At 38.9% G+C, this 13,472-nt stretch overlaps 1 protein-coding gene and 1 long non-coding RNA gene across 7 annotated transcripts in view; both read right to left on the reverse strand.

Annotated features, from left to right (window-relative positions):
- Dop1R2 (dopamine receptor 2) overlaps positions 1 to 13,472 on the reverse strand; it is a 371,432-nt gene that overhangs the window by 324,604 nt on the left and 33,356 nt on the right. The window lies entirely within an intron of this gene.
- LOC135847029 (uncharacterized) lies at positions 9,781 to 13,260 on the reverse strand. Its single transcript, XR_010559071.1, has 2 exons — positions 11,695 to 13,260; positions 9,781 to 11,529 (listed from the first exon to the last, which is right to left on the reverse strand). It is a non-coding gene; the product is annotated as an uncharacterized LOC135847029 (long non-coding RNA).

Genomic DNA, 13,472 nt, shown 5'->3' on the forward strand with positions numbered 1-13,472 from the left:
TCCTGGAAACCTTCTGCTCATGCGCCAAACATGACGCTTACGGTGCCGGTGGAGAGAGAGACGGTTTACTGGTTGAACATGGGTGGAACCAGGGAACCGTCTCTCTCTCCACCAGCGCCGTAAGCATCATGTTCGGCGCATGTGCAGAATGTTTCCAGGATTCTGCATCCAAAATGTGGCCGTCATTTCCTGCGATTTGAATTATTCGTCCATTATATACGGTCGACGCCTTTAACCTAAATTTTAACGGTAACCTTGATTGAAAATATTTTTTTTCGGTTAACAAGCCTGCTTTTTTGAATCATTTTTCTTCAGTCTTCCTCTGCTCCTTCTGCCATTTGGAGTGTATTCTTTGACTTTTTGAGGGGACCATTCGTCAGGCATTCTATCAACGTGTCTTTGCCATTTCTTTCTGTAATCTTTCACCTATCCAATGATTGGCTCTGCTCCTAGCTCCTTCAGGATGTCTTCATTCCTTTTCCTATCACATCTCGTATATCCTGCCATGGCTCACATGAATCTCATTCCCACTGCGGTTACTCTGCTTTTTATATCCTTTCTCATCGTCCATGTTTTGCTTCAATACAACAGCATTGGTCTTGCCAGTGTATTGTAGATTCTTATTCGAGTTTTGGCTCTGACTTTTCTTGGAGGGATGGCTCGGTTTATCACCCCTCTTACTCTCAGGAATTTGTTGATCTTAAATTGTGCATTGAACTCTCCTTTGTAAGATATGTAGCTCTCATTAGAGATATTTAAAGCTTCTGACTTGTTCCACCGGAAGTCCATTTACAATAATTTTACTACGTATTGGCTCTTTCCTCTCAAAGGCCATCACCTTTGTTTTTGACGATGAGATTCTCATTCTGTATTTATCTGCTACTTTCTGAAGGTTGTACATCGCTCTCTGTAAGTCATCTTCGTTGTCAGCAAAGACCACCAGATCATCAGCAAATAGCAGGGTATTAACATGGGTGTCATTGATGTCTAGCCCTATATTGGCTCGGTTTTCAACCATTCTTTAATCATGTTGTCGAAGTAGATGTTGAACAGGCTACACGACATTGAGCATCCCTGTCTTACTCCCGTTCCTATCTTCTTTGCTTTCGACATGTTTCCGGATCTTTTCTTATTACATTATCATTTCTTCAACTAAGCATACTATTTGTTTGTTCACTTCGATTTTCCTTAGGATTTTGAACAACTTCTTCCTTCATACTCGATCATAGGTACACCTTCTCCAGATCTACAAAGCACATGTGGGTTTCTAGGTTATACTCTCATCTCGTCTCCATAGTGGTGCAAAATTATTGCTGTGAGCTTATATCAATATTTTCGATATATCAAAGATCTTTGGTTTTTATAAAATTAAGTCCAAATTGCAGTTCCAAAAACCAGTTTTCAACAAATTTTTGCAATTTTTATGTGCATCAATGATCAAAATGTTACATCGATACACATTAATATCTTCTTAAGTCTATGTACATACATTGATGTATATCAATAACTTTGCATCACTACAGTTCTCCATCAGCAGCTTCGTTGTGTATACTCCATCTATGCACAATCATCGTTTTTTGATATGCTTGACCAAAAAATTTATCAATTCTACAAGTACTAAGGAGCATCTTCGTTCAACTTCTTGGCTTCATTCAAATTTGAAAAAAAAAACACATTCATGGAAAAAAGTTGAATTGACGTTGTTGTTTCAAAACAAAATTTGGGCTTCATTGAGAATTAATATGAGAGGTACTATAAGATGTCCAAGTAAATGACCAGATGGATGTAAGTCACGTTTAACATTTATTGTATTTTTTTCCCCAAAAATTTGGCGTTTTGTTCAAAAAATTACGTTTGAAGTATTTTTTTTTTTTGTATTTGTTGCTTTAATTTTATTTTTAAATCAGATACCTACATACTACATCAAAAATACATAAGTGAAAACCAAATTGTTATCTGATCTAACTAATTCTTACACGTTGACTTGGAAAAATGATGACCAACGAGGCTCCAAATAGACTGGGAGCCCAAAAACGCCCAGAGTAATTATCATTTCAACACCGCCCTTCTTTTTGTTCAAGATGACTTGTGGAAAAATCACATTTTTAAAAATCATAATGAAAAAGATGCACTTTTATCTGCAGTAATTTGATGCATCTCGTTTCTTCTCAGACCTTTAATTTCTTGAACCCTCCAAGAAATCTGAGCTCAGGACTACATACCTACTACCTTTTTGCTTCTCTTATCTGTGGTTTAGATTAAAGGGGAAAAAAGTTTGATTTTATCAGGCAAACTCGCTGCGAGTAAAAATTTTGATATCTTTTCAAAAAGAGCTAAAAATAACATCCGACACATCAGTTGTGGCACCTGAAGTTTCAGTTAGAACGATTTCGAACATCTTTCTGTGACAATCGAATAATTTTTTTAAAAAACGATGACCACTCGTAATTCGACTTTGGTGCATCAGAATGAAAAAATTAATTTTCGTGCACCTTGTATGGTAAAGTATTCATGGCCAAAGATTAACAATGAAATAATTCGAGTTAACATCGGTACTATACGAATATACGTTTACGTATTTACGTTTTACCATACAAAATGGTGAAATAAGATACTTTATAGTACGTAATATGGAAACAGAGTAGAAAAAAACACACTCGCACGAGAGCAAAGAACGAGAGAAGAAAAAAAGCTGCAGCAAAAGAGAAAAACTTTGATTTGTGATTTAATGCTTTTGTTATGTCAGCTTTTGAAAACATTTTAAGTCGCGAACAATCCGATCCTGGGCGAAAACTCAGTATGGGTTATAACTTTCATAGAATTTATTACTCTGTAATGGAAATTCTGCTAAGAGAATTTACAACGGATACGACGACTACGACGACGACTACTACACCCAAACAACCACTCTTCTATACACAATAATACCGAACTTGATGTCAATTTATCGTACCGGATTGAATTTTCGCGCTTGTTATCCGAATCCCCTAGCCGAGAACGTTGTCAATTTAATATAGTATACGGTATCGACTATCGAGTCGAGTGGACGACGCGGAAAAAATTTCTTAATTAATGTAAAAATTGAAGAATAAAATCATCTTTCGACTGACAAATTTTTTTCTTCGTTTGCCATCGAGGTGGAACTATTCGACGTCGAAATATTAGGAAGTGTTGTGGGATCTACGAGTACATATCTTCCTTAATTTTTTTTTTTTTTTTTGCTTTCAGCGTAAAATTGGAGAAAAACTAAACAAGCGAATTTTTTTTCGAAAAATTTTCTCATTTCGTGACTTTGTGGCTTGGGATTTTTTTTTTCATTAAGCTTTTAGAATTTCGAGGATGAAATATTTTTCGTTGATTACAGGAAATTCGAAAGAGAGAAAGGCCAGTGATAGAGGTACGTATTTTGATGAAAAATAATAATTCGGTACAAAAACACAGGCAAGGTTGGTAAAAAAAAAAACCTGAAAATCACGTAATTTTTTCATTTCTCTCCGCTTCGGGTTGAAAGTGTTAGACGGATATGCCTTAATGGTAACACGTATGTGTATAAACAGGTAATTTAACCCTTCCAGCACCGTTCGGTGATGTGGTTGGTAACAATGAGTGGTCAAGGTGTCAAATGAGCCTTCCAGCTTCCTTGGCAACTGGACCAACTCGTAGTTCGAATCCGCGAGTATACGAGTTGCCAAGTTAATATGTCCTTAATTCTTTAGAGCTCCGGCCCTAGGTTTAAAGTGTTTTTGTATATTTTATAATTTAGTAATAATTTAGTAGTGTTAACGTAATTTGTAATTCCCCCCGAATAATCGTTGTGTTGAACCCTTTGAAGTGCTCCGAGTCGGTTTTAAGTTGTCTTTATTGACAAATACATTCGTTTACACGAACTTTGCGTATGATAATTTATTGTGTTCGGTAGTGTACTGTAAAACCCATAGCCGAGGTAAGTAATTAGCTTTATTACGATTACACCAGTGCATTCTCCGTATCCGATTACCTGCTTATTCGAGTAGGTAATTAGTCAGTAGGTATCGAATATACGAACGTATATTTAGTAGGTACCTACGACACAATATTATTTTATCATTGGCGCCTCAACGCAAATCTTTATTGCATGCAAAGTGAGCTTGATTTTCCTTACGGAAAAACGCGCCTAATATACAGTTAGCTACTGTAATCTGTTTAAAGTTAATTAATTTGTGCTTCGCTTCCGCTTTCGGATAACAAATACCGGTGTAGGTATTTGTATATTTGTAAACGTGTGCAATTAGGTGCGAAAAAAGGCGCGAACGCGTCTACATACTTAGTTGACCTCTTCACGCTTGATTTCAGAGGGGAACCTCTGTACAACGTCCGAGGTGCGAAACCTGTCCCAGACAGAACAACTATATCTGCGGTGCATGTGTGACTCATTCACGCATTTCTGCTGTCTGTCAACGCCTCTAGTTTTACGAGCTAGTAATTTTATTTGTGTAATACTCGTTCCAATATATCGCTCGTATGTCGGAACTTAAAGACAGACTAAGAAATAGGCCTAACAGACGAAGCCTAAACGAGAGAGATTTGCAAGGTCGCAAACCAAGCAACGCAGGTAGTAAAAAATCGTCGCGAAATCCCTCATTAAACAACTTAGGTCCTATACACGAAATGAACGATTTTGGCGACGAAAGTCATGACCTTACCGCGAGTGACGGTGAGGTAGTTAACCCTCCCACAATGCCGCCCGGCGATCTATCGTTCGATGTAGTTGCTGAAAGACTTACGTACACCTGGAATTATGTCGATGGTCGTTTTAAAAAGGTATATAAAAAGCAAAAAGATATGCAAAATAGAATCAATGAAATTGACGTGTCGTCACAACAGGCGAGTAATGCCGCGAATCGTGCATTGTCATTGGCCGGTAAGGCTAATGATATAGCCAAAGCGAACCAGAAAGAGGTTGATAAAATCAACAAAGCATCTGCGGCGTACGTCAAGAAAAATGACAGGTTCCAGGAAACCACCAATAAACTTATAAGTGATACAAATGATGAGATGCATCAATTATTTGATGACATACAAGAGCTAGATCACAAGCTTGAGGAACATGCAGAAGTATTGCAGGATGCAAATGCTACTACCGAACACCTTGCCAAAAAGGTCAATACCCTCGAGCAACGTGTTAATAACGCTCCGAGCGGAGGAGGAGGTGGCGGGAACCGCCAACCTAATAAGATCGACGTGATGTTATTAAAAGCATCTAATATAGTTTTCACGGAACAAAATCGTTTATTTCCACACGATTTTATTCAAAAGTTTGAGCATTTTACAAACGCTACAAATGCTCCTGATGCGCATAAAGCGCACGTGTTTACTACAGTAGTAGCTACGAATGATCACGAGACCTGGATGACGACGTTATCGCCAGATGATACGTACGAGCGTACAAAGGAAAGTTTCTTGAGATTCTATTGGAATGAACGAGCCCAAGATATGCTCGAACGAGCTTGCGATAATTTTGATTGTGCTAACAGTCTACAAGACGTAATTGGACAATTAATTCGATTTACAATCGCGCTAAGCCATTCCGATCATCGTAGCACATCGTATATAATTGATACAATCGCGCATAAACTTCCTGGTGCGTACCAGATGCGAGTTGAAAAGAAAGGCCAAACGATAGAGCAATTTATCGAAAAGCTACGTGCGTTGAGTGAAATCAATATCGATTTTGCGAAACATAAGAAGGTAAGGATTATGCCGAACGTGCAATCCAAACCAACCCCCCAGTGGACGTTGCAACAACAGATGATTATGAGTGGGGTATGGCCCCCTCATGCTCCACCTACGATCCAAATGGGACCGATGGGACCGCTCCCTCCCACTCCACCCCCATTAATGCAACATCCACTATTTTCAGCTCCAACAGTACCGCCGGTACGCCCGAATGCATTCCGGTATCCCCCATTAATTAGAGGCCAAGCTAATCCACAGGGGTGGATACCCAGGCACATATTTAATCGAGGAAACAATCGGAATGCAAATCACAACCAAAATGTGTATTACACACCACCCGCGCAAAATAATAATGCGAACGCCAATGCAGCAATTCCAATGCCCCCACCCACAGCACAGAATGCTCCATTGCCAATAATGCCAGCTAAGTTTATGATGATAGACCCGAACGGAATACCAAGAATGGTAACTGGTACACAAGTACCCCTTCAACCCCAATATAATGACGATGATGATTTTTATTATAGCGATGAACACCAACCATTGTATGATGAAATACAAAAACAATACAATGATTGGTATGATGCATGTTTAAATCAACAGATGCACCAAGCGACAATTACCGAATTACCGCAACAGCAACAAACCGTTGACAATTCGATGCAAGTTCAATACGCCACGCTTATGCATCCAGCACCTACCGCCACGCACGTGGCCACGAACGTAAACAACCCGCACATCCCGCCTACTCCTACAGCTACGAGTATTCTAACGAGCACCACGAATACAGCGTCTACGACGACTCAACCAGCAGCCACCACGGCGACTTCGGGAAACCGACAGAGCTAGGGGAAGAGAGGGATAAACCTAGCCACATAGAGATCCCTAACGATATGTTTTACGAGTATGTGTGGATCGGAGATGGTTTGGTCCATCATCTCAAACGAGGTGATGTTGACCAAATTGAAAAATTACCAGATTACGTACGTGACCAAATAGGTTTAGAAGAGCTCTATGCGAGCCTGCAAAAGGTGACTTTCACACCTACTGCCAAGGTGGTATTATCGTTAGGGCAACGAGAATTGAATTTCTCAAGAAAACCCTACGAGGTCGTAGAGAAGCAAATTAACAGTATTATTAATTTGCTATTGGACGTTAAAAAAGTCCAGCATATATTTTTAATGATGCCGCTGGTAAAACCTCGTAAAAAAGGTGACAAACCAGTAAGCTTAAGTAGGTACATTGCGTATAGAAATATTTTAGTAAAACTAACAGACGATAAACGTATCACATTTTGGCGCCAGATGGCGTACGCATATCTAAAATTAGAAAAGATCCATACGGAAAATGGCGATGAATTTGATCGACCTGCGATCGATCAAAGAAATAATGTAATACCATTACAGAATAAATTCTTTTATTCGAAAGCGTACAATCGATATTACCCAGACATGTCGATGTACACGCACGTGTTTCAGATGGTTGTGCACGCTCTCGATAAATGGGAAACATCTGTACTTGATTACAAACGTGATAGAGAGGCCCCGCCGCGGGAAGCTGCATTAGGACGTCTGAAAACATTATTCGAATCGAATATCGACCGAAATAAAAACCCTATGGACGAGAAAATTTACATAAACAACTCGATGATGAAGAAATTAATCCAAGCGTTGTCTATGAAAATTGATTGCTGTCCAAATACGGGTGTTTATTTACGTCGAAAAATAACGCCAAACGGCGATGCAATTTTTGCAAAAATTGTATATGATCCGCCAGCTAAGGCTGGCCACTTATCCAAACTGGTGAACTTTGAAGAATTGACCATTCTTTCACCAAAACCGCCAAAACAGATTTTTGGCAAAGGTGATAACCAGGTGATTATGGAAGATGCTAATTCTGATGACGAGAACCCGGAAGTGGATAAAACACCTAAATTGAAAGTCAATGCGATTGATGCAATCGAGTATGCACACCCTGCTTCGAACGAAGATGAGATACAATCTATGACTCGTGATCAATTTATTGATCACCAAACGGTCGATCCAGCGTGTGTAATCCCGGTTATGATTGGATTAAAACCGATGGCGCTGCAATTGGACTCAGGGGCTCTGCCCAATGTAATTTCGAAGCCTGTCGTCGAGTATATTACTCGACAACACCCTCAATGGATTAAGTATATCCAATTACGCCGTCCGGTACTATTAAGAATGGCTGATGATAAATTAGTCAAAACAATGACTCATATCGTGGAAATTTGTATGAGAGTAGGTACTCAGATGATTTACTCACCATTTTACATCTTGGATACTCCCGCCAAATCGTGCATAATGGGCCGTGTGGCCATGAGATACTTAGGTATTTTACCTCAGCTAGAAGAGGGGCACGATTATGCTTTATGTAAACCACGAAATGGACAACCGTTCAAAATACCTTACCTACGTGAGGACGAATATAGGGACGCCTTGTCCGTCTACCATTGTGAAGTTGAACCACAATACATGCACGAAATGGTGCACAACTTACACAGAAAATCGGGATACTTCGACCAAGAGCTATTCGATGAGCAATTCAAGGCTCAACAGCTCTATAAAAAGAATATGAAGAATGACTTAAACAACCTCGTTCTCAAGGGTAAAATTACCGCGAAAGAGGCAGACAATGCCTATAAAGAAGTTGAAGGCTACTGTGACATTTTCAGCAACTCGCCAGGTCGCTATGTTGGCGAAAGAGTCAACTTCAAGTTTGACATTGACCCAAAACTGGGTCCTTGGAGAGGTGAAAAATTCCGTCCTTCGCAGAAAATCATGGAAGCCTTGAGAAAGACGATCGCAAAAATGTTGCGAGAAGGTATAATAAGGCCCTCACGGTCAAAATACATTAATACGATGGCGCCAGTAATAAAAAAGAACGGTGACATTAGATTGTGTTTAGATGCCGACGAACTCAATAAAAAACTACAACAAGTGCTTACAGAACCGAACCCGGTTGAATGGATCATCTTTGAAAACAAAGGTGATGAATTATTTTGCACTCTCGATTTTACTGCCGGTTTCTGGCAGCTGGTTCTCGACGAGGCATCGCGTCAATACACCGCATTCCAAGTATGCGGACAAGTTTATGAGTTTTGTCGATTACCGTACGGTTTGAAAATATCAAGTGGCGAGTTCGTTCACATGATAAATCAGGTGATTCCTGACATGAAAGGAGTGACTAAATTTGTTGACGACGTCAAGGTGTCTGGTGCAACATTTAGAGAGACTTTAGATCGTCTGAAAGAAGTATTCGAAGCAATTCGAAAGAATGGTTTAAAATTAAACCCTAACAAGACGCAATTTTTCCGCGAATACGCGGAACATTTGGGCTTCATTATTTCAAAAGATGAAGTTGCCAAACAGAGTGAGAAAATAAAGAAATTTATGGAATTTGTTGAAAAACACACGAAGAAAGGGAAACTTGCACTAAAAACGGTGAAAGAAATTCTCACTCTGGTAGGACTGACCGGTCTTTATAGGAATTTTATTCCTAATTATATGCAAATTTTGCGACCTATCTATGACCTTACCAAGGGTAATGAAGACAAGGTCGTATGGGGCAAGGAGCAAGAAAAAGCTTTTGAGCAATTGAAAGCTGAGTATTGCAAAGATTTCAAACTGAAACCACCGCCTCAAGATGGTGATTTGTATCTTGATACGTACGTATCCGAAGATGCAATGAACGCTGTGTTATTCTACATAGATAAGGTATCGAAAGAGAAGCATATCTGCTTATTTGTATCGAAACTTTTCGAAACACATCAGAAGAATTTCACGCTTTTCGATCGTGAAATGATGACACTGGTGCAAGTTTTGAAGAAAGTTCAAATGTAATGATAAAATAATATTGTGTCGTAGGTACCTACTAAATATACGTTCGTATATTCGATACATACTGACTAATTACCTACTCGAATAAGCAGGTAATCGGATACGGAGAATGCACTGGTGTAATCGTAATAAAGCTAATTACTTACCTCGGCTATGGGTTTTACAGTACACTACCGAACACAATAAATTATCATACGCAAAGTTCGTGTAAACGAATGTATTTGTCAATAAAGACAACTTAAAACCGACTCGGAGCACTTCAAAGGGTTCAACACAACGATTATTCGGGGGGAATTACAAATTACGTTAACACTACTAAATTATTACTAAATTATAAAATATACAAAAACACTTTAAACCTAGGGCCGGAGCTCTAAAGAATTAAGGACATATTAACTTGGCAACTCGTATACTCGCGGATTCGAACTACGAGTTGGTCCAGTTGCCAAGGAAGCTGGAAGGCTCATTTGACACCTTGACCACTCATTGTTACCAACCACATCACCGAACGGTGCTGGAAGGGTTAAATTACCTGTTTATACACATACGTGTTACCATTAAGGCATATCCGTCTAACATATGCCCTCCGAGGTTTACTCAGCTATGACTCAGCGAGCTAAGTTCCCAGCAGAGGAAATCACGGTGTGAGACATAGACATGACTTAATGCTAACACTGTCCGTACGGACCCTGCTGCCCCCCATGAGTTTCTCGGATGAGAAATTGGTGAGCAGAGAAGAAAGAAGAAAATTCTCAAATTTGGAACCACAGCGCACCCTAGGTGTTGAAGCAGGCGCGTACGTGACCCACTGAGCCACCAGAGATCGATCACTCGAAATACAATGTACTCAACAAATACACGTAACTACCTAGCTCTAGCCTAGGATACACGACATCAAAAAAGTTGCCAGTTAGCAATAATAAGATCCTTTTTTGTTTCAGATATCCGTCCAAAAAGGTGAGAATATGGATCGATTGAAGATAAGCCGCCTGAGCTCTGAACGATGAAGCGAATAAGAGCTACGTACGTAGCTGCGAGTTCGATGTCCAAGTCAACATGTCCAAAACAGGTGAGAACCGGTTACCAACTATTGCTATTATTTCGATGTAACTACTGTGAATAATAATCAAAAATAAAATAAAAAAAAAAAAAAATATATTAAATTTGGATTTAAACTAGGCTCGTAATTATACACCTTGTATACTAACACAATTGTTTCTATTTTTATGTTTCAGGTTTATGGGTCATTAACGCCTCCGAGCCGGTTTGTATTTACGTTCGTATTCATTCTTACGATTAAGTGCAACGTTTAGGAAGAAAAAATGTGCAAATTATAGAATAAGTTTGTACTTTTATTCGATGTATAGGTTACAACATGCATTGTAAATACTGATAAATTTTTGATATATTTTTTTTTTTTTTTTATCGAGGTTAAATTTTGGAATTTAAATTTTACATTTCTGCACGAATAGTGCCATCTGCGATCTTTATGATCAATAACCTCGAAGTGCTTTTCTATTTTATTTCATACCAGTTTGTACTAAATAGTATTATTTTACTTTATCCTTTCTTACCAATTGTTGAATTTTTTTGCAGTTTTTCCGTTACATAACTGTACTTCGTTTATCTCGAGGATGTTGTTTTAATTTTTATTGTTTTTTCCTTAATAATTTTTTTTTTGTATTTAACGAACGTTACTTTACTGTATAAGTCTGAAGAAGTAAGACTGAGTATCGTAATAATTTACAAAACTATTTTGGGTATTTATTCTTTATTTTATCAATAAACAATAATCAGTATTTACAATGCATGTTGTAACCTATACATCGAATAAAAGTACAAACTTATTCTATAATTTGCACATTTTTTCTTCCTAAACGTTGCACTTAATCGTAAGAATGAATACGAACGTAAATACAAACCGGCTCGGAGGCGTTAATGACCCATAAACCTGAAACATAAAAATAGAAACAATTGTGTTAGTATACAAGGTGTATAATTACGAGCCTAGTTTAAATCCAAATTTAATATATTTTTTTTTTTTTTATTTTATTTTTGATTATTATTCACAGTAGTTACATCGAAATAATAGCAATAGTTGGTAACCGGTTCTCACCTGTTTTGGACATGTTGACTTGGACATCGAACTCGCAGCTACGTACGTAGCTCTTATTCGCTTCATCGTTCAGAGCTCAGGCGGCTTATCTTCAATCGATCCATATTCTCACCTTTTTGGACGGATATCTGAAACAAAAAAGGATCTTATTATTGCTAACTGGCAACTTTTTTGATGTCGTGTATCCTAGGCTAGAGCTAGGTAGTTACGTGTATTTGTTGAGTACATTGTATTTCGAGTGATCGATCTCTGGTGGCTCAGTGGGTCACGTACGCGCCTGCTTCAACACCTAGGGTGCGCTGTGGTTCCAAATTTGAGAATTTTCTTCTTTCTTCTCTGCTCACCAATTTCTCATCCGAGAAACTCATGGGGGGCAGCAGGGTCCGTACGGACAGTGTTAGCATTAAGTCATGTCTATGTCTCACACCGTGATTTCCTCTGCTGGGAACTTAGCTCGCTGAGTCATAGCTGAGTAAACCTCGGAGGGCATATGTTAGACGGATATGCCTTAATGGTAACACGTATGTGTATAAACAGGTAATTTAACCCTTCCAGCACCGTTCGGTGATGTGGTTGGTAACAATGAGTGGTCAAGGTGTCAAATGAGCCTTCCAGCTTCCTTGGCAACTGGACCAACTCGTAGTTCGAATCCGCGAGTATACGAGTTGCCAAGTTAATATGTCCTTAATTCTTTAGAGCTCCGGCCCTAGGTTTAAAGTGTTTTTGTATATTTTATAATTTAGTAATAATTTAGTAGTGTTAACGTAATTTGTAATTCCCCCCGAATAATCGTTGTGTTGAACCCTTTGAAGTGCTCCGAGTCGGTTTTAAGTTGTCTTTATTGACAAATACATTCGTTTACACGAACTTTGCGTATGATAATTTATTGTGTTCGGTAGTGTACTGTAAAACCCATAGCCGAGGTAAGTAATTAGCTTTATTACGATTACACCAGTGCATTCTCCGTATCCGATTACCTGCTTATTCGAGTAGGTAATTAGTCAGTAGGTATCGAATATACGAACGTATATTTAGTAGGTACCTACGACACAATATTATTTTATCAAAAGGTCAAGTATGAAAGTTCTCGTTTCATGACACGTTGACGCTGTTGCTCGAAAATACAAATGAAAAAATGGTGAAATATGATGAAGTACGCTAATAGGTGTATACGCACATTAACACGACAATGAATAAATTTACCTACCTCTTATTGCCTGCCTACGTTATATGCTGAGTATACATACGACGGTCGGTGTGCCTGCCAAGTTCAATAGGTAGGTACTAAAGCACGCGAGTTGGGGCATTTTTTTTTAAGCACCAAGTTCGATTATTAATACCCTCTTGAGTGGTGTGGACGTGCGTGCGAAATACGAGAAACAGGCCACGAATGGTCGAATGCGAATATTTGTGCTTGCAGAAAGCCACATTTGCTGATCATGCAGATCTGCAGTAGCCGAGTCGCTGTCTCAATTTTTTTCAATTTTTTTCTCCTTCTGATCCATATCCATAGATCACTATAGGATTAAGATGAAACCATTCGACTGATAAGCTCGCAACCCCCCCCCCCCCTCCAACAACTACAAAAAAAAACAACAACACTAGCAGCAGCTGCAGCAATAGCAGCAACCCTACGAGTATGTGAGGCCGCAATAGATGAAAAATATTTAAAACGAGCGAACTGTCACAGAAGACTTTTTAATAATGATGAATGAATCGTCGGTTTGATGTCACGCGTTTATACTCTCTATATTATATGGTTGTTGTACGCGCAGTAC

The sequence above is a fragment of the Planococcus citri genome, chromosome 5 (assembly GCF_950023065.1).
Source record: "Planococcus citri chromosome 5, ihPlaCitr1.1, whole genome shotgun sequence".
Taxonomy (NCBI): domain Eukaryota; kingdom Metazoa; phylum Arthropoda; class Insecta; order Hemiptera; family Pseudococcidae; genus Planococcus; species Planococcus citri.